This window comes from Hyla sarda, chromosome 8 (genome assembly GCF_029499605.1).
Source record: "Hyla sarda isolate aHylSar1 chromosome 8, aHylSar1.hap1, whole genome shotgun sequence".
NCBI lineage: Eukaryota > Metazoa > Chordata > Amphibia > Anura > Hylidae > Hyla > Hyla sarda.
The window spans coordinates 70,073,041-70,096,208 of record NC_079196.1 but is presented as its reverse complement, the minus strand read 5'-3'; the positions used below and the strand labels follow the sequence as shown (position 1 = coordinate 70,096,208).

Here is a 23,168-nt window from a genome sequence, read left to right as displayed (position 1 = left end):
TTAAACAGATTTGTAAATTACTTCTATTAAAAAATCTTAATCCTTCCAATAGTTATTAGCTTCTGAAGTTGAGTTGTTGTTTTCTGTCTAACTGCTCTCTGATGACTCACGTCCCGGGAGCTGTGCAGTTCCTATGGGGATATTCTCCCATCATGCACAGCTCCCGGGACGTGACATCATCATTGAGCAGTTAGACAGAAAACTTCATAAGCTAATAACTATTGGAAGGATTAAGATTTTTTAATAGAAGTAATTTACAAATCTGTTTAACTTTCCGGAGCCAGTTGATATATATAAAAAAAGGTTTTGCCTGGAATACCCCTTTAATGTTTAACTGCCTTCCCTTACAGGGTTTGTTCAGTACTAGGACAAGGGATTAAACCTAGGCTAAAGATTTAAACCTTAAAGGTCAGAAGATGTCACAGTTCAAGGTAAAAACTCTACATTACAACATTTGTATTATAATCATTTGGCCATAAATCCATAGCAACAATAGGTTTTTCTTTCACTAGATGTCGTCATTTGCAGGGAGTGTCTGTGTCTTGTGATGAGGAAGGGAGTGTGTTGTTGACAATGTAGAATATAGTCCTCCCTATCGTCCTTATTTTCCTTTAAAACTAGTCACAATAAAATCTTGGCTATTCGTTCTGAAACTTCCATACGGCTAAGAGGTAAGAGTATACCATATTTTTACAGCATTTCTTACTACAAATGTATAAGTTTCCTACTATCTATCTATCTATCTATCTATCTATCTATCTATCTATCTACCTACCTACCTACCTATCGAGTAATCTCTGTGCGGAGTTTAGGATTCCAGCGGGGATATGTTAACAACAAGAAATAAACTGAATGATTCAGAATTCCGTATGACAATGACAAAATATCAGTTTTAAGGAGACAATCATTTGGATGTTACACATGCAAAAAATTTAAACATTATAAATGATATAGTACGCATTACTTCTAGTATATACTGTAATTATCTTTCATAAGCAGCCATGTCCTTGTAGAGTTGTATTTTAACCCCTTAAGGACTCAGGATTTTTCAGTTTTTGCACTTTCGTTTTTTCCTCCTTACCTTTTAAAAATCATAACCCTTTCAATTTTCCACCTAAAAATCCATGTTATGGCTTATTTTTTGCGTCGTCAATTCTACTTTGCAGTGACATTAGTAATTTTACCCAAAAATGCACGGCGAAACGGAAAAAAAAGTCATTGTGCGACAAAATCGAAGGAAAAACGCCATTTTGTAACTTTTGGGGGCTTCCGTTTCTACGCAGTGCATATTTTGGTAAAAATTACACCTTATCATTATTCTGTAGGTCCATACGGTTAAAATGATACCCTACTTATATAGGTTTGATTTTGTCGTACTTCTGGAAAATATCATAACTACATGCAGGAAAATTTATACGTTTAAAAATGTAATCTTCTGACCCCTATAATTTTTTTTTTTCCACGTACAGGGCGGTATGAGGACTAATTTTTTGCGCCGTGATCTGAAGTTTTTATCGGTATGATTTTTGTTTTGATCGGACTTTTTGATCACTTTTTATTCATTTTTTAATGGTATAAAAAGTGACCAAAAATGCGCTTTTTTTGACTTTGGAATTTTTTTGCGCGTACGCCATTGACCGTGCGGTTTAATTAACAATATATTTTTATAGTTCGGACATTTACGCACGCGGCGATACCACATATGTTTATTTTTATTTATTTTTACACTGTTTTATTTTTTTTATGGGAAAAGGGGGGTGATTCAAACTTTTATTAGGGAAGGGGTTAAATGACCTTTATTAACACTTTTTTTTAACTTTTTTTGCAGTGTTATAGGTTCCATAGGGACCTATAACACTGCACACACTGATCTCCTATGCTGATTACTGGCGTGTATTAACACGCCTGTGATCAGTGTTATCGGTGCTTGACTGCTCCTGCCTGGATCTCAGGCACGGAGCAGTCATTCGCCGATCGGACACCGAGGAGGCAGGTAAGGGCCCTCCCATTGTCCTGCAAGCTGTTCGGGACGCCGAGATTTCACCGTGGCGGTCCCGAACAGCCCGACTTTCACTTTCAATTTCACTTTAGAAGCGGCGGTCAGCTTTGACCGCCGCTTCTAAAGGGTTAATACCGCACATCGCCGCGATCGGCGATGTATGGTATTAGCCGCAGGTCCCGGCCGTTGATGAGCGCCGGGACCGACGCAATATGATGTGGGATCGCGGCGCGATCCCACTTCATATCGCGGGAGCCGGCGCAGGACGTAAATATACATCCTGCGTCGTTAAGGGGTTAAAGCCGTTTTTACATTGCTTATAATCCTATAACTGAGATGATCCATGTGAATTGAATACATCACCTCTATTGCATTTCAGAGCTAAAGATATGAGCTATATACAGTACCTGACTATGTCTGTCATTGTTTTGTGCCGTGGGCATCCCCAGGGCATGAAGAGGGGGTCCATAAGACAATGAATGCTTGAAGTATAGTTTTATACTAGACAATGAGACCATACCATATGTTAATTCAGAGGTACAGCCCACAAAGCAGCCTCCTATAGTAGTACATATACCCTTTTGTGGAATAGTCAGCTTTCTTAGTAATCTTGTGTAGAGGTATTGATGTAATACATGATTTGTGTTTAATATATCCATTTGTCATTAATATTAGTTTCTTGTTTTAGGTCTTTAATCATGCACCATCCACACCATCCACACGGTATGTCCCACATTGCTTTGAATCAGAGACTCAATACTTCTAAAATATAATTTACCTTTATCACTATAATATTACTCAAATTGCACTGCTTTTCCACCAGGGTAAGGCTAGGTTCACATTACGTTTTGTCACTATGGTTCCCGTATATGGCTGGGAGGAGGGGGAGCTTAATCGCGGCGCCCGCACTCAGCCGTATCCGGGAACCGTATTTAATGCATGTCTATGAGCCGACCGGAGTGAACCGCAGCCTCCGGTCTGCTGTGTTTTCGGCCGTATACGGTTTCCCGACTGCAGGCAAAAACGTGGTCGACCGCGGTTCACTCCGGTCGGCTCATAGACATGCATTAAATACGGTTCCCCTATACGGCTGAGTGCGGGCGCCACGATTAAGCCCCACCCCCTCCTCCCAGCCTTATATGGGAACCGTAGTTACAAAACGTAGTGTGAACCCAGCCTAACTCATATTCCAGCTATTTGTAAATATATATTCCAGCTATTTGTAAATATAGTAATAGTATTCCCTCTTTTCCCTATTACTTCTTGCTGTGCTGGTATATTTTAAGTGCTTTCACACTATGAAGTTCACCCGTTAATAAACGTATGTTATTATGTATTATTAACAGACGTTTAAAAACGGTTGAATTAAGGGATGCTACAAAACATTCGTCATGTACGGATGTTTTTACACCTCTGCCTACAGACTCCCACAGCCAGGACTACTACAACTCCCATCATAGAACAGACTTGTTTCCATGATGGGAGTAGTAAATCCCTAGCAGCGGGAGTCTGCAGACAGCTGGGGAGGCTACATTAGTGTTTGTACTACTACCCCCATCAGTGAACAGAGTCTGTTCCATGATGAGGGTTGTAGTACAGGGGCTGAGGGATTGATCGCACCGGGTCTCACTTCTGACACCCGATGCGATCAAAAGTTATTAAGCAGGGAAGCGGGCGGCATGGTCCGCAACCCTGCGATCAGATGTATTTTTTACTTTCATTTTTAAATTCCCCGCGGGGATTCCTGAATGGCCGGTACTGAGGAGCCAATCAGGGATCCCCCTGGGGTTTTAAAAATGGACAATGTGAGGGGACATATGTATAATAAAAGTGTTGTGTGTGTGTGTGGGGGGGGGGGGGGGGGCATAGAGCGCTATATATCTAGCCCCCGCCAGCGCATTAATAAAAATATGACCCCCGCCAGCGCATTTATAAGTATATATCTATCCCCCGCCAGCGCATACTGTGACCCCGCCAGCGCATTTGTCCTGATTTTCTATTGCAGCACTATATGTGACAACCATACCTATTAGAACGTATTCAGCAGCCGCCCCGCCAGATGATCCTGATAGATATACTATTCATTCATAGCGCCGGCAGCTGTATATGTATATAGATGTGCTGGGGGGGGGGGGGCAGACATATAGCATTATCTGCCCCCCACAGCGCTTCTATATACATATGCAGCTGCCGCTCTATGAATGAATAGTATATCTGTCAGGATCATCGGCTGAGCGGCTGCTGGATGCGCTCCTGATATATATACTTGTCATATATAACGCTGTACAAATACGTTATATATGACAAGTATATATATCAGGAGCGCATCCAGCAGCTGCCCGGCCAGATGATCCTGACAGATATACTATTCATTCATAGAGCGGCAGCTGCATATGTATATAGAAGCGCTGTGGGGGGCAGATAACGCTATATGTCTCCCCCCGAAGCACATCTATATACATATACAGCTGCCGGCGCTATGAATGAATAGTATATCTGTCAGGATCATCTGGCCGGGCAGCTGCTGAATACGTTTTGATAGGTATGGTTGTCACATATAGCGCTGCAATAGAAAATTAGTACAAATGCGCTGGCGGGGTCACAGTATGCGCTGGTAGGGGTATAAATATATACTTATAAATGCACTGGCGGGGGTCATATTTTTATTAATGCGCTTGCGGGGGCTAGATATATAGCGCTCTATGCCCCCCCTAATAAACACTTTTATTATACATATGTCCCCTCACATTGTCCATTTTTAAAACCCCAGGGGGATGCCTGATTGGCTCCTCAGTACCGGCCATTCAGGGATCCCCGCGGGGAATTTAAAAATGAAAGTAAAAAATAGATCGTGCGATCAATCCCTCAACCCTGTACTACAACCCCCATCATGGAACAGAGTCTGTTCCACGATGGGGTTAGTAGTACAAACACTTATGTAACCTCCCCAGCCACCGGCAGACTCCTGCAGTGGGGAATTACTACTCCCAGCATGGAAACAAGTCTGTTTCATGATGGGAGTAGTAGTAGTCCCTCAGCACTGCAGGAGTCTACTGATGTCACCTCTTCTGAGCATGCTCAGTACAAATAATGTCGGTTATAATAACGGGCATTAACGGGTGTATTTTCTAACGTATGTCAGCCATAGACTTCAATGTTAAAAATAACGTCTGTTAATTTACCCGTTTCTTGTGACGTGCGAAAAATTAGTGAATGTCACGTTATTTCTTCCGTCACAACTAACGTACATTAGTCATGACGGGCTATAACATGTGACAAAGGGTAAACGAAAAAACCCATTGACTTGAATGGCGTTGTTTAACGTGTGTTAATAATTATGTTTAAAACGTACGTGTATTAACGGGAGAACCTCATAGTGACAAAGCAGCCTATAGTGAACCTATTATCTTGTATATGCAGTCTTAGCAGTAGCATATAGAGAAGGAGCAGCTGAGCAGACTAATTTACAGTATAATTTGGTGAAAAAAGGAACAGTGTCCTTATTTATTAAATCCCTGTTATATTATGCTTAGCGGTCCAGTAGGTTGTCCTGCTTAGTGATTGACAGCTATCTCTCTACACTGACTTTACAGGGATAGCTGTCAATCACTAGTGATGAGCGGCATTGTCCATATTCGAATTTGCAATATTTTGCGAATACACACACACACACATATATATATATATATATATATATATATATATATATTCGTGCTATATTTGCAAATTTCGCATATTTGTTATATTCGCATATGCGTATATTCGCATATGTGAATATTCGCATATTCGCGTATTCGAGGAGGAAAACAGTGAGGGGGTGAGCAACTACACTATTGGTTGCTAGGGATGTTGTTGATAACCTCTGACAAGTGTATTTGCATCATTCTAATTGGCCCACAAGTGAAAAGAAGGAATATGCGAATATTCACATATGCGAATATGCGCACATGCGAATATTTGCACATGCGCATATTCACACATGCGAATATTCAAATATAAGAATATTCACATATGCGAATTTTCACATATGCTAATATGCGCAAATGCGAATATGCGAAAAAAAGCAAATATTCGCAATCTCGAATATATAACAAATATATTCGCAAAAATTCGAAATGCGAATATTCACGCCCAACACTATCAATCACTGATTAGGGCTGCCCACTGGACTCCAAAGCATAGAAAGAGCAGTGATTTAAATGCATTTACTGCAAGTTACACTGATTTTCCCCCACAAAACTATCTACAGGGTGGGCCATTCATATGGATACACCTTAATAAAATGGGAATGGTTGGTGATATTTACTTCCTGTTTGTGGCACATTAGTATATGTGAGGGGGGAAACTTTTCAAGATGGGTGGTGACCATGGCGGCCATTTTGAAGTCAGCCATTTTGAATCCAACTTTTTTTTTTCAATAGTAAGAGGGTCATGTGACACATCAAACTTATTGGAAATTTCACAAGAAAAACAATGATGTGCTTGGTTTTAACTTAACTTTATTCTTTTATGAGTTATTTACAAGTTTCTGACCACTTATAAAATGTGTTCAATGAGCTGACCATTGTGTGGGATTGTCAATGCAACCCTCTTCTCCAACTCTTCACACACTGATAGCAACACAGCAGGAGAAATGCTAGCACAGGCTTCCAGTATCCGTATACACTGCTATATACTACTATATACACCGCAGGAGAAATGCTAGCACAGGCTTCCAGTATCCGTAGTTTCAGGTGCTGCACATCTTGTATCTTCACAGCATAGACATTTGCCTTCAGATGACCCCACAGATAAAAGACTAAGGGGGTCAGATCGGGAGACCTTGGGGGCCATTCAACTGGCCCACGATGACCAATCCACTTTCCAGGACACTGTTCATCTAGGAATGCTTGGACCTGACACCCATAATGTGGTGGTGCACCATCTTGCTGGAAAAACTCAGGGAACGTGCCAACTTCAGTGCATAAAGAGGGAAACACATCATCATGTAGCAATTTCGCATATCCAGTGGCCTTGAGGTTTCCATTGATGAAGAATGGCCCCACTATCTTTGTACCCCATATACCACACCATACCATAAAATTTTGTGTTCCAACAGTCTTGGAGGGATCTATCCAATGTGGGTTAGTGTCAGACCAATAGCGATGGTTTTGTTTGTTAACTTCACCATTCACCTGAAAGTTTGCCTCATCACTGAACAAAATTTTCTGCGTAACTGGGGGTCCTGTTCCAATTTTTGTTTTGCCCATTCTGCAAATTCAGTGCGCCGATCTGGTTCATCCTTGTTGAGATGCTGCAGTAGCTGGAGTTTGTAAGGGTGCAATTTGTGAGTAGCCGAAGGGATGTTCGACTAATGCCACTAGTGCTACGCTGTGGGCTCTTGCTGAATGAAGCTAGGACAGCCACTGATGTTTCTTCATTAGTGACAGATTTCCTGTGTCCACATTTTGGCAAATCAAACACTGAACCAGTTTCATGAAACTTAGGAAGCAGTTTGCTAACTGTAGCATGGGAGATGGGTGGTCTTGTAGGGTGTCTTGCATTGAAATCTGCTGCAATGACAAGGTCCTCACGTGTTAACCTCGACGACATGTCAATGGCTGTAAACAAAGAGAAACTTGTAAATAACTCATGAAAGAATAAAGTTAAAACCAAGCACATCATTGTTTTTCTTGTTAAATTCCCAATAAGTTTGATGTGTCACATGACCCTCTTCCTATTGAAAAAACAAAAGTTGGATTCAAAATGGCCGGCTTCAAAATGGCCGCCATGGTCACTACCCATCTTGAAAAGTTTCCCCCTCACATATACTAATGTGCCACAAACAGGGAGTTAATATCACCAACCATTCCCATTTTATTAAGATGTATCCATATAAATGGCCCACCCTGTATATCAATCACAGCTACTTCTGTTCTATAATATGATACTGGCAGATAAGACACCATCTTCAACATGACAGTTCCCTTAAAATTTCCTCTAAGTAATGTAAATGTAAATATGCATTCCTGCTCAAGATAACTTCTGGCATAACTTACATTGTCAATCACATATGTCACGGAAATATAATAACTTGTCAAATAGATATGTATCTGTTACATAGTAAAACAGTATTTCCCAACCAGTGTGCCGCAACAGCTGGAGGCACATCTGTGGGAAACACTGTATTAATACAGATAACATTACCACAGACTGAATCTTTTGCTGCTTCAGATCAGAAAGTTCCCACAAAAAAAAAAAATTTGTTATTACTGTATATGAATCTTTAAGGTGTTGTACAGCGAAAGAAGTAACCTGTGTATGGTGTCAAAAACTATAATAAAGCAACTTACTAGTATAAATAAGCCATAGTGCAAAGATCTTCCATTATCAGCTAAGCTGTCTGGCTTGTAGCTGTGATGTCCTTTCACACTCTTTAAAAGCACAGCTCCCTCCCTGCCCCCTCCTCTCCTGCCTGCTCAGGACCAGACCATTGATATGAAGAGGGGAGCTCATATTACCGTTCATTAAACGTACCTGCGCTCCAGGTATTTTGGTATGTTAGGGCACTACAGCTGTAAAGGCTTACATTAGGTGCTCAAATGTATTATCCCTACTCTCACATCACAGGAACACACATTCCAGTGTAACATGGAAAGAACTGTCTGTGCAGCATGGTTATGCCATCTATTCGATGCATATAATGCATCGTACAGTGCTTTCTACTTGTGCGATTACTTCCATTTAGAAAAAAAAAAAAAAAAACATACATTCTTCCACAGTGGTACCTTAAGAGACACTCCAGCCATAAATGTTATTTTATAAGGGGCAATAGCATGGTGAGGCTAGACAACCACTCTGCTGCCAGTCTCACCACATGGCACTGTTCCCCCTCTAATCATAGAATGACATGAAAGAAAGTGATTTCACTTCACATACAGACCCATGTATAAAGAGGCTAGTCAGGGGAACAGACTCACACAGTAAGAGTATTGCTCACCCTGCTATTGCTGCCCCTTACAAAATAACATTTATTACTGGAATGTTTTAATGACATATTCCCACCATATTTTTTCATTTATCCTATATGCCCAGACTGCCACCAGAAAAAAATTACTTTAATTTACCTCCCACCTCTCCTTCAATGCCGCCAATATTGCTTTCCCATCCTCCGGCCCAGGTCTACTTCCTGGTTTTGGGGCATGTAATGTCACAGTGCGCTCATCTGGCTGCAGGGATGTTCCGCCTCAGCCAATGTCATGTATCAAGTCCAGGCCAGGCCTTCTTTTTGGTGCCTGGGCCAGTTACATACTTATAGGTTACCCTTGGGCAACCCAGAAAAACCCTAATTTCCCAATTACCTAACTTACTTCTAAAAGTGCAATCTTTATTGTTTTATTTCTGCACATTCAACTTGTTTAAAAAGTTCACATTCACCATATTGTCCTGATTGTGAAGATCAATGTTCAAGAAATTTTTGAGTTTAAGACAATATAGGGTGCCTGCCACCCGTTTGTCTTTGATAACAGGACAATGGCGTCAGAGTAAAATCTAAACGGCCCCCTCAACATGTTTCACTACCGAAGTAGCATTGTCAAGAGGCAAATGGGCACTGGTTAAAAAACAACTTATTGGGGGTTCTTATAACCTACCCTCATGAGGTCACAGGAAGTGGAACTAAGGCATAGTCCAATGTACTTCACGCACTTCATGATTGACAGGCGAACCAGCCCATCCAAACGGGCATAAGTGCTACACCTATCCAAACCAAGGTCTCACCTATCCAATAATTAGAGATTCTCTTAACTGACAGAACAATCAATCAATCAGATACGCCGAGGCTCTCTGAGTGACAGCTTCAGTCACCAGTGAGCCCCAATCAGCTGATGATGACGTGCTGCGCAAAGTGCCGGTGCGCGCACTAATAGAGCCGGCTGCCGATTACTGGAAGAAGTGCGCAAGCGCCCTCCCCTGACCGCCGCTCGCTCACTTCCGGCTGCGCACTAGACTATGCGCCGGGACTTAGTCTGAACTGAAGGTGCGCAGACAAGATGCGCAAGAACTTGTATATTGGAGAAGAACTAATGGCCGAAATAGATGTCTCTATATGCGCTTGAGTAGGTGAGTATAGTACAATCTAGATTATGAACAAAGACATTATTCCAAACGGATTCGGATACTTTTTCATTCATTTGGATATATGTATATAATAAATATAAAGGACTTCTCCAATAAGTGTAAATGAAAGGCTAAATATATGATTTACAAGTGTGTATGAATATAAAACATAAATATATAAATATGTAAGGAGGAGGATACATCCCTATTATATTGTGAATGGTTTATACATCCCTATTATATTGTGAATGGTTTATAAAGGATTAAGTGAAAAACTGGTTTACATAAGTTGTAAAAGAACCAAATGTGTGTGATTGTATAACATAAATAAGGAGGAGGGTTCATCCTCTCTATACTATATTGTCAATAAAAGCAAGGGTATAAAATGGGGATAATTGGGTATTGTACGTGTTTGGGAGACTGAAGGGTCAAAATTGGGGGATGGGGGAGAGTGGGAGGGAAAGGTGGGGGGGTTGGGGTTGAAGTGGGGGAGTGTTGGTGAAGAATAAGGGGAATGGGGACAACTTAGGACAGTTTAGGATAGATAGGGGAGGGAGGAAGAGGGAAAGGGGAATGGGGAAAGGGAGAAAAAAGAAAGAGAAGACAAGAAAAAGAAACAAAAGAAAAATAGGTTATAATTGGGGAACACAGATCATTTCTCCCTTCAATTTTGTCCCATTGTAATTATGGATAATAATTATTACTGTCTCACTCTTAATATACTATTTCATTCAGAGATTCCTTTAAAATGATTTTACCAAAACCAATTGGAATAGAGGAAAGATCTAGTCAGCTTTAGAGAAGGAGTTGGTTTTTACAACTCCTCCAATTTTTATCTATCCCTAATTTCAATTCAGGAGTATTCTTCCATGAAGTGGGAGTTACTCCAATATTCTGTTTATCCTCGACCCTAGTTCCAGGAGATACCTCTCTATGACCAAATTAAGGCTATCGTGCAGACATTAATAAATGTATTATTCAACATTGTCATCCAATTTTTTTTTATTTTAAATATGGCAGGTTCATTTCATTCAATTATATGAGGTAAAATCCTCAGTTATTCCTAAAGTGGACATACAGAACTAATTTTACCTCATCATTTCATAGAGGGGACATTAAATAAAGGGACTAAATGTAAATCCCTCATTAAGTCCTAGAGGGGACATAGACTTGAGCCTGTGGATCCATTTGGCTTCTTCACAGAGAAGTTTCTTATCCAAATTTCCACCTCTTGGACCCAATTGGATTTTGGTTAGTCCATAAAATTTAAGCGTAGTCCAGTCTCCTCCATGTTGGGATAAAAAATGTCTCGCCAATGGTGTATCTGTTTGTGTACAAATCGTACTGATATGTTGAGCGATTCTTCTTCTAAATTGTTGGACAGTTTTCCCCACATATATCTTGGGACATCCACATTGGGCAATATATACAATGCCAGTAGTTTGGCAATTGATAAATTCCCTGATCACATATTTATGTTCATCGATGGGATTGATGAACTCCTTAGTTCTTGGAATTAAATGACAGAATGAGCAATTTCCACAAGGGAACAATCCACTAATGCTCGATTTAAGCCATGTACTTCCCAAAGGTTCTGAGTAATAACTCTTGACTAGGTATTCTCTGAGGTTTTTCCCACATCTATATGTTACAGATGGGTATGGTGTTTGTACTTCACTTAGATCATTATCTGTCAGGAGAATAGGCCAGTACTTGCATAGTAAATCCATTATCAGACGGTTGTTTTTGTCGAAGGTACCAATACATCTTACAACCTTTATTGAAGATGTTGAGGATGTTTTCTTATTATTTGTCAGAGGTCATTCCTCGGTGTGTCTCTCACTCTGGCAAAAGCCCTATGTAAAACCTTCTTCCGATAGCCTCTTGCCAGGAACCGTTGATATAAAAGTTTGCTCTCCTCCAGGAAGGCTTCACTTGACAAGCAATTATGCTTCACTCTCAAGTATTGCCCTACTGGAATCCCCTTCTTAAGGGCGCTTGGATGATGACTTTTCCACTGGAGGAAGCTATTGGTTGATGTAGATTTTCTGTAAATTCTTGTTTGTATGCTGCCACTCGGCTCCAAGGAGATTTGTAGATCTGTGAGTGTGAATTTCATGAGTGAAATACATACCTATGTGGTTGTGGTTGAGTGCTGTGACAAATTCAAGAAATAAGATGGTGGTGCCATACCAGACTAAAAGAACATCATCTATAAGTCTACCCCAAAACAAAATGTGACATGTGTATTTTTGAAAGGTGTCAGAAAAAAACAATAGTATCCTCCCACCACCCAAGAAAAAGATTAGCAAAATTCGGTGCACATGTAGTGCCCATAGCGGTGCCCTTACATTGTAAATGAAATCTCCTGGAGCCGAGTGACAGCATCTCCTGTATCCCTGATATAAGAGGGTAAGGCCGACACGAAGGGAGCAAGTATTTGATCTACATACAGACTGATTCCCTCAGTCAAATTCTCATTCCCTGAGATGATTGGACGTCGAGGGATAGGGGTCTTCTACTTATGGACCTTTGGTAATGCATACATTGTCGCAAGTACTGGTTTGGGATTGTACATGACACGAAACTCATCTTCTGTGATCAGGGAATTGGTCTTAGCCTCCACTAAGATTGTTTTCAGTTCAGCCACGTATGCCTCAGTGGGATTGCTATCCAATTTTTTATATGTTGAAGGATCATTAATCAATCTCAACACCATGTCCTTATAGTTCCTCTTAATCATCACGACAATATTTCCTCCTTTGTCGGAGGGTTTGAAAATTATCTCTTTGTTCCCCTTCAGCTCCTTTAAAGCCCTGAACTCAATAGAAGAGAGATTGCCCTGTCTTCTATGATTAGGAATAGCAGTAAGCTCACCGGTGACCATTTCAATAAAAGTTTGTATACGATTATATTGACTAAATGGTGGCGTGGTCTTTGATTTGGGTCTAAGAGCTGAGAAAGGTGGTTCTATTCTCGTTATCCCTATATCATTTTCCTCTAAAAGATCGACCAAATCTAAAATAGCCCTCTCTTCTCTTACATCCGTCAAGGACAAATTTCCTTCCCTACTCTTGTGCATTTTATGTAATGCTAGTTTCCTAGCGAACAAATTAATATCATTTATCCAAGTGAAGGAATCATAGAAAGGAGTAGGAACATAAGATAGCCCCTTCTTTAAGATCTCAATTTGTGTAGGGGTAAGTTCGTAGGAGGACAAATTTACCACCAGCATCTCATCCTTCAATGCCTCAACTGGGAGGGATATGCCCATTTCTCCCAGTTGAGGCATTGAAGGATGAGATGCAGGTGGTAAATTTGTCCTCCTACAAAATTACCCCTAATCCATAATTACAATGGGACAAAATTGAAGGGAGAAATGATCTGTGTCCCCCAATTATAACCTATTTTTCTTTCTTTTTCTTGTCTTCTCTTTCTTTTTTCTCCCTTTCCCCATTCCCCCTTCCCTCTTCCTCCCTCCTCTATCTATCCTAAACTGCCCTAAGTTGTCCCCATTCCCCTTATTCTTCACCAACACTCCCCCACTTCAACCCCAACCCCCCACCTTTCCCTCCCACTCTCCCTCATCCCCCAATTTTGACCCTTCAGTTTCCCACACATGTACAATACCCAATTCTCCCCATTTTATACCCTTGCTTTTATTCACAATATAGTATAGAGAGGATGAACCCTCCTCCTTATTTATGTTATACAATCACACACACTTGGTTCTTTTACAACTTATGTATACCAGTTTTTCACTTAATCCTTTATAAACCATTCACAATATGATAGAGAGAGGATGTATCCTCCTCCTTATATATTTATATATTTATGTTTTATATTCATACACACTTGTAAATCATATATTTAGCCTTTCATTTACACTTATTGGAGAAGTCCTTTATATTTATTATATACATATATCCAAATGAATGAAAAAGGATACAACTCAGTTTGGAATAATGTCTTTATTCATAATCTAGATTGTACTGTACTCATCTACTCAAGCGCATATAGAGACATCTATTTCGGCCATTAGTTCTTCTCCAATATACTTCTTCTCTTGCGCATCTTGTCTGCGCACCTTAAGTTCAGACTAAGTCCCGGCGCATAGTCTAGTGCGCAGCCGGAAGTGAGCGAGCGGAGGTCAGAGGACGGCGCTTGTGCACTTTTTCCGGTGATCGGCAGCCGGCTCTATTAGTGCGCGCATCGGCACTTTGCGCAACACGTCATCATCAGCTGATCGGGGCTCACTGGTGACTGAAGCTGTCACTTAGAGAGCCTCGTATCTGATTGATTGTTCTGTCAGTTAAGAGAATCTCTAATTATTGGATAGGTGAGTCCTTGGTTTGGATGGGCTGGTTCACCTGTCAATCATGAAGTGCGTGAAGTACATTGGACTATGCCTTAGTTCCACTTCCTGTGACCTCATGAGGGGTGGTTATAAGAACCCCCAATAAGAAATTTTTTAACCAGTGCCCATTTGCCTCTTGACAACGCTACTTCGGTAGTGAAACATGTTGAGGGGGGGCCATTTAGATTTTACTCAGACGCCATTGTCCTGTTATCAAAGACAAACGGGTGTGTCTACTGGCACCCTATATTGTCTTATACTCAAAAATTTCTTGAACATTGATCTTCACAATCAGGACAATATGGTGAATGTGAACTTTTTAAACAAGTTGAATGTGCAGAAATAAAACAATAAAGATTGCACTTTTAGAAGTAAGTTAGGTAATTGGGAAATTAGGGTTTTTCTTGGTTGCCCAAGGGTAACCTATAAGTATGTAACTGGCCCAGGCACCAAAAAGAAGGCCTGGCCTGGACTTGATACATGACATTGGCTGAGGCGGAACATCCCTGCAGCCAGATGAGCGCACTGTGACATTACATGCCCCAAAACCAGGAAGTAGACCTGGGCCGGAGGATGGGAAAGCAATATTGGCGGCAGTGAAGGAGCGGTGGGAGGTAAATTAAAGTAATTTTTTTTCTGGTGGCAGTCTGGGCATATAGGATAAATGAAAAAATATGGTGGGAATATGTCATTAAAACATTCCAGTAATAAATGTTATTTTGTAAGGGGCAGCAATAGCAGGGTAAGCAATACTCCTACTGTGTGAGTCTGTTCCCCTGACTAGCCTCTTTATACATGGGTCTGTATGTGAAGTGAAATCACTTTCTGTCATGTCATTATTGGTGACATTGAAGGAGCGGTGGGAGGTAAATTAAAGTACATTTTGGGAAATTAGGGTTTTTCTGGGTTGCCCAAGGGTAACCCATAAGTAAGTGGTTAAAGTTTCCACCCTCCATTTACCAGTCTCTACTAGTTTTTGGGCCAGTTACATCACACTGCTGCTCAGCCTATTACTGGCCAAAGCGGGACATCACTGCAGCTGGCGATTATCTTTGTGCAGTGTTAAGCCCTGAAAACCAGGGGGAGTGGGTCTGGAGCATATGAGACCGATATTGGTGACACTAAAAGGTAAGTTAAAGTTTATTATTTTAATGGTTGCAGCCCAGGATACAGGATAAATAAAAAATCTGGTAGGAGTACCCCTTTATGGATGACACTCTATTATGATGCTAAAACATAACTTACTTAATATTTTGTTTCAGGGCCACCTCCATGTCCTCCCCCATGTAACCCATGTGATCCCCACCACCACCCTGTTCATTGTCCACCCCATCATGGGGGTCCTCCTCATCACCCCCATGGACCTCATCATGGACACCACCATCCTCATGACCACCAGCATCATCATGGCCACCATGGACCACACAGCCACCATGGACATCATGGCCCTCATGGACATCATGGGAAGCCTTGTTAGCATATTATTTTATAGTGAGTCTGATTTGGTTATATTTAATATATAGAACATAATTTATCATGTATTAAGTTTGAGTGTAAAATATCAAAGTCATTTTTGTTCTAACTACAATTAACCCTTTAATGACACGACTTGTTATGGCTTTAATGATTGGGCCCATTTTTTAAAAAAAAGCTGACATGTGTCTCCTTAAGTGGTAATAACTTTAGAATGCTTTTCTGAGATAGTTTTTTTGTGACATACTATACTTTTTTTTAGTGCAAAATTTTGGTTGATACATGCAGCAGTTTTTGTGAAAACCTCCAAAATATTGTGAAAAATTAGAAAAATTCTGTCGTTTTTTAAAATATTTTTTTATGGCGTTCACTGTGGGGTACAATTATGACAATACTCAATTCATATAGCTTTTTGTCCTTTTTACATTTTCCACTACAAAATCCTTTTTTTGTGCTTCCATGTACTGACAGCCAAAACCTTTTTAATATTTGTTTGACCGCTTATTTTTTGCAGGACGACCTGTGCTTTTGACTGTTAGCATTTTTACAACACATTGAGTATTGTGATGATTTTTTCCACTTTTTTTTACCAAAATTAGCAACTCTTGGACTTTTTCATTGTTTTATTTTAAGGCCTTAAAGTGGTTATCCGGGAAAAAACTTTTTTTTTTATATATCAACTGGCTCCAGAAAGTTAAACAGATTTGTAAATTACTTCTATTAAAAAATCTTAATCCTTCCAGTACTTATGAGCTGCTGAAGTTGAGCTGTTTTTTTCTGTCTAAGTGCTCTCTGATGACACGTGTCTCGGGAACCGCCCAGTTTAGAAGCAAATCCCCATAGCAAACCTCTTCTACTCTGCTCTCTGCTGACATCTCTGCTTGTCTCGGGAATTGCACACTGTTGCCAGACAGAAAACAGCAACTCAACTTTAGCAGTTGATAATTATTGAAAGGATTAAGATTTTTTTTATAGAAGTCATTTACAAATCTGTTTAACTTTCTGGAGCCAGTTGATATATAAAAAAAAGTTTTTTCATGGAATACCCCTTTAACCGTGTGGAATAAATAACATTAACATTTTATAGTATAAGTCGTTGTGCATATGGTGATACCTATTACATATAGGTTTTCTTATTTATTAGTATAGGACTTTATTGAGAAAGGGACATTTATTTATACTTTTTTTTTACACTACTTTTATATTGAAAAAATTATATTAATTAATAAAAACTTTTTTTTCTCTCATACTATACTTGTACATCTGTACTGCAGCAAAGTATACAATGACAGTTTGCCTGTGAGACACAGCCAATGGCTGGACCTCACAGGCTTCCGTACTTGGCAGACATGGAGGCCATGGCAACCATCCAGACCTTGCAATCGGATTACAGGGCCACCAAAGGGGAACCTACTGCAAATCTATAGATGCCATGGTCAGTACTGACATCTAACAGCTAAGATGGGCTCCCGGTGGTGCGTCCAGGAGAGACTTAAATAGACTTTGATAGGGAAAGAAGCCTCTGCAAGGACATACTCATGCATCCCCGGGAGGGAAGGTGTTGAAATGAATCTGGGTACCTGTACATAAGTTCATATTTATTAGGCATTGAATTCTCAATACTCTCAGTAATATAACATTCATTGGGTAGGCCCCACTTTTTTTCTCACAGGATCCATAAGAAAGAGTTTTAATTTTTCCTAAAGATTTGTGGAAACAGTTAAAGTTTTAACTTAAAGGGGTACTCCGCTAAAAAACATTTTTTTAAATCAACTGATGCCAGAAAGTTAAACAGATTTGTAAATTTCTTCTATTTAAAAATATTAATCCTTTCAGTACTTATCAGCTGGTGTATGCTCCACAGGAAGTTCTTTTCTTTTTGAATTTCCTTTCTGTCTGACCACAGTGCTCTCTGCTGACACCTCTGTCCATTTTAAAAACTGTCCAGAGTAGGAGTAAATCCCCATAGCAAACCTGTCCTGCTCTGGACAGTTCCTGACCTGGACAAGAAGTTTCAGCAGAGAGCATTGTGGTCAGACAGAAAGGAAGTTCAAAAAGAAAAGAACTTCCTCTGTAGTATACAGCACCTGATAAGTACTGGAAGGATTAAGATTTTTAACCCCTTAAGGACGCAGCCCTTTTTCACCTTAAGGACTGAGCCCTTTTTCGCAATTATGACCATCGTCACTTTACGAATTAATAACGCGAAAACGCTTTTACCGAATATTCTGATTCTGAGATTGTTTTTTCGTGACATATTCTACTTTATTTTGGTGGTAAATTTTCGGCGTTAATTGCATCCTTTTTTGGTGAAAAATCCCAAAATTTCATGAAAATTTTGAAAATTTTGCATTTTTCTAACTTTGAAGCTCTCTAATTGTAAGGAAAATGGATATTCCAAATACATTTTATTTTTCTTCACAAATACAATATGTCTACTTTATGTTGGCATCATAAAATGGACATACTTTTGCTTTTTGAAAAAATTAGAGGGCTTCAAAGTAGAGCAGCAATTTTCAAAAATGTCATGAAAATTGCTAAATCTGAAGGGACAGATGTTACAGAACTACAACTCCCAGCATGCCTGGGCAGTTGATGCATGCTGAGAGTTGTAGTTTGGCAACATCTGGAGGGCTACTGTTTGGGCACCACTGTAACAGTGGTCTCCAAACTGTGACCCTCCAGATGTTGCAAAACTACAACTCCCAGCATGCCCAGACAGCCTTTGGCTGTCTGGGCATGCTGGGAGTTGCAGTTTGGCCCCCCTAGTGGTTGCCACAGTAAAGATCGATTTACTTTCACTTTCAATTCCCCCCCCCCCCACTGTCGATTCCCTACCTGAGCAAAGATCCAGCAGGCTCCAGCGAAGATCCCAGGTCCCCAGGCATCTTCTCCTGCAGGTACGGCCTCCATCTTCTTCCCAGAGCCCCTCGACATCCAGGGGCGGGCAGAACCCCCTTTCCTGCGCTGCCATTTGTCAGAACTCTGTTCTGAGTAATGGCAGGGGATAGGAGGAGATCGCAGCTTTGCAACCTCACTCCTATCCTTTAGGCTGACCGGGGCTGTTGCTGACAGCTCCGATCAGCCCTATTTTCCGGGTGATTGGGTCACCAGAGACCCGATCAGCCCGGAATTGGAGCAAATCGCATGTCTGAATTGACATGCGATTTTCTCCGATCGCCGACATGGGGGGGGGGGGGGGGATTTCAGGACCCCCCTGGGCGATGTGCCAGGGTGCCTGCTGAATGATTTCAGCAGGCATCCGGCTCCGGTCCCCAACCGGCTAGCGGTGGGGACCGGATTTCCCACGGGCGTATGGATACGCCCTCGGTCCTTAAGGACTCGGAATGCAGGGCGTATCCATACGCCCTGTGTCCTGAAGAGGTTAAATAGAAGTAATTTACAAATCTGTTCAACTTTCTGGCCCCAGTTGATTTAAAAAAAAAAAAATACATTTTTTTTCCAACGGAGTACCCCGTTAACCCCAAACATTCAATATTTTACTGTATCTACAGCCTTTTTAAGTTGCGTGAACATGTATAGATCTACTTCTGAGTCACAAAGTATGTGCAGGATTGCACGAGTCCTCAGCTCATGACTTGCTATTAATAAAAGTGTAATGACTTCCTATGAGCAAATTATATTTGGCTTTGTGCAAAACTTCCCATTTAGCTCTATACAACCTTCAGCAAAAAAACAAAGTAATCATGATTCAGAGATTATACATTGTTTATACAGTGTTTGGGATTGCCATAGTCTCCTGAATAAATAGCTTCTTTGTGTAACCATTTGCCTGCTCTGTGCGTGTAGCACCACCTGCATTGATCCATGGACTTGTGTTTGGCTATCAGCTGCATATTTGTTGGTTTACACACATTGGCCCTCATTTACTATTCTAAACCCGACCTCTTTTGTCTGTTTTTTTTGTCGCATCTTTGTCTGCGCCATGTCGCAGACATCGTGCGCCAGTCTGCGACACGATAATTTTTTCCCGACGGACCCGATGTGGATTCTCCCAAACCCGAAAAAGGGGCGTAACCCGACATTTCTGAGCTTTCCCACGTATTTATAAAGGTTTCCAACCCGAATTTGTTGTATTGTTGTGGATTTTTTCCCGACAGCTCAGAGGAGTTGGAAACCAAAACCAACAAATCCCACGTGCGACAAACAGGATGCGACATAATAATAAATACCAGGGGAAAAAAGCAGTCGGGTAAGAAAGCAACATAGACTTACAACCCGATTTTCTAAGTAAATTATATGGAAAGTACAATAGCAGTGCCGGAATCTTCTCTTCTATTGTGGTTAGTCTCCTGAATAAATAGTTCACTTCATTACAAAGATTCTGTATAGTTTGTAGCTGAGGAAGTAGTTATGATTTAGCCTGGGTAGTAGAGATGAGCGAACTTACAGTAAATTCGATTAATCGCAAACTTCTCGGCTCGGCAGTTGATGACTTTTCCTGCATAAATTACCGTATTTTTCTCCGTATAAGATGCACTTTTTCTTCCCCAAAACTGGGGGGAAAAAGTTGGTGCGTCTTATATGGCGAATACACAGCTATCAGGTCGGTCCCTGCGGCCATCAACGGCTGGGACCCGCGGCTAATACAGGACATCACCGATCGCGGTGATGCCCTGTATTAACCCTTCAGACGCGGCGATCAAAGCTGACCGCTGCATCTGAAGGGAAAGTGACACTAACCCGGCTGTTCAGTCGGGCTGTTCGGGACCGCCGCGATTTCACCGCGGCGGTCCCGAACAGCCCGACTGAATAGCCGGGTTAGTGCTTACAGGACACCGGGAGGGACCTTACCTGCCTCCTCGGTGTCTTCTCCGTTTAGGGATCCCCTGTATGGCCGGCGCTCTCCTTCCTCGTGAACATGTTGTCGCGTACGTGCGTCGGTGTGCGTAACGACGTGATGGCGGCAACGGAGAGCGAGGATACCCGGCCGGCAGCAGAGACGTTCCGGAGCGATGGGGACACGGCGACAGCGATGGAGCGACATCCAGGGCAGCGGTGACGGGTCCGGAGCGGTGGGGACACGTGAGTATTACCTCCTATGCAGTGGTCTTCAATCTGCAGACCTCCAGATGTTGCAAAACTACAACTCCCAGCATGCCCGGACAGCCAACGGCTGTCCGGGCATGCTGGGAGTTGTAGTTTTGCAATATCTGGAGGTCCGCAGGTTGAAGACCACTATTGGGTTCAAAATCTTTATTTTTTTAGACTTTGCACCTATAAATTGGGTGCGTCTTATACGCCGGTGCGTCCTATAGGGCGAAAAATACGGTAGTTCAGCTTTCGGGTGCTCCAGTGGGCTGGAAAAAAGTGGATACAGTCCTAGGAAAGAGTCTTCTAGGACTGTATCCACCTTTTCCAGCCCATGGGAGCACCTGAAAGCTGAACTCATTTATGCAGGAAAAGTTATCAACTGCCGAGCCGAGAAGTTCGTGACGAATCAAATTTACTGTAAGTTCGCTCATCTCTACTGGGTAGGCTTAAACTATATCTGCATGAATATTTGTCATGTAGATTATCTTCCTTGTACTGTAGTTCCCCAATAGGAACAATCTAAAAATATATTTTTCAGACTGCAATATATCTACCACACAATGCTCAGGCCATGCAAATAGTGTAAAACAGTCAGAGACAGTGACACAGAAGTAAAGTTTAAAACAAAAATGTCGAGCTTGAAGTATAGCCTTCACATTCACGCACAGAATACCAAAGAAATCCTGATAGTCAAAGAACTAACATAATGTTCTCTGGTTCTCTGTCTATGAAAGGGACTTTTTAATAGTTACCTGGCTAAACACAAATCAAATGTCTAGTGTCACATTCCCAGCAGAGTTCAAGTTTCCTCACTGCTTCTGTCTGTAATCTTTTTGTAAGTCCAGTAATGAGCAGCTTTCAGCACCTGGGCTGACTTGGTCCAACTAAAAATCAGAATTGGAATGAAGGGAATGATAGACCCCACTACCAATCTCCCTGTTATTTTATAAAAATTCAGGCCTGGGAAATGAAGCAATCCCAAATATATATATTAGAGATGAGCGAACTTAGAGTAAATTCGATTCGTCATGAACTTCTCCGCTCGGCAGTTGATGACTTATCCTGCGTAAATTAGTTCAGCTTTCAGGTGCTCCGGTGGGCTGGAAAAGGTGGATACAGTCCTAGGAAAGAGTCTCCTAGGACTGTATCCACCTTTTCCAGGCCATCGGAGCACCTGAAAGCTGAACTCATTTATGCAGGAAAAGTCATCAACTGCCGAGCCGAGAAGTTCGTGACGAATGGAATTTACTGTAAGTTCGCTCATCTCTAATATATATGTAAAGTAGATCTATCTATCTATGCATACATACTGGCATACATGTGGGTATACATGTGGATAGCCTGAGGGAAAATAAGACAGAAATGGTATTATTCTTAGGTTTGTTAATAATTTGCTTATGTTTACAGTTTTCCCTTTTCTATTGCAGCATAACTTTTGTAGAATAAGTAACACTGAGGACCATGAAGATGACTTCAGCCCAGTTTATCCTAATCTGACTTCTAAAAATGTCTTCTATTTGTCTGTGGTCTTTGTAGACAAAAGTTGTTACAGCAATAAAAGTTTGAAATATGTTATTAAAGGCTTTGCAGTTTGTTACTGAACTATACATATTGATGTCATGTGAATGTGTTTATCCACCTGTCTGTATGACATAAGGTAAAAGCTAAATATACAGTGGTCCCTCAACATAAGATGGTAATCCGTTCCAAATGGACCATCGTTTGTTGAAACCATCGCATGTTGAGGGATCCGTGCAATGTAAAGTATAGGACAGTGGTCTACAACCTGCGGACCTCCAGATGTTGCAAAACTACAACACCCAGCATGCCCGGACAGCCAACGGCTGTCCGGGCATGCTGGGTGTTGTAGTTTTGCAACATCTAGAGGTCCGCAGGTTGTAGACCACTGTTAGAGGAAGTTGTACTCACCTGTCCCCGCCGCTCCGGACCGTCACCGCTGCCCGGGATGTCGCCGTCCATCGCTGTCGCGGCGTCCCCGATGTGTCCCCGACGCTCCGGCAAGACCTCTGCTTCCCCGGCATCCGTGCTCTCCGACGCCGCCATCACGTCGCTACGCACTCCGCTCCTATTGGATGACGGGACGGCGTGCGCAGCGATGTGATGACGTCGATGGAGAGCGACGACTATGCAGGGGATCCCGAAGAGGATGTGCCGGAGCCCCGAGGA

At 41.5% G+C, this 23,168-nt stretch overlaps 1 long non-coding RNA gene across 1 annotated transcript; it reads left to right on the top strand.

Annotated features, from left to right (window-relative positions):
* Positions 1–527: 527 nt before the first annotated feature.
* LOC130284646 (uncharacterized) lies at positions 528–22,594 on the top strand. The gene is made up of 4 exons (XR_008847109.1): positions 528–671; positions 2,688–2,722; positions 15,716–15,944; positions 22,409–22,594. It is a non-coding gene; the product is annotated as an uncharacterized LOC130284646 (long non-coding RNA).
* The last annotated feature ends 574 nt before the right edge of the window (positions 22,595–23,168 follow it).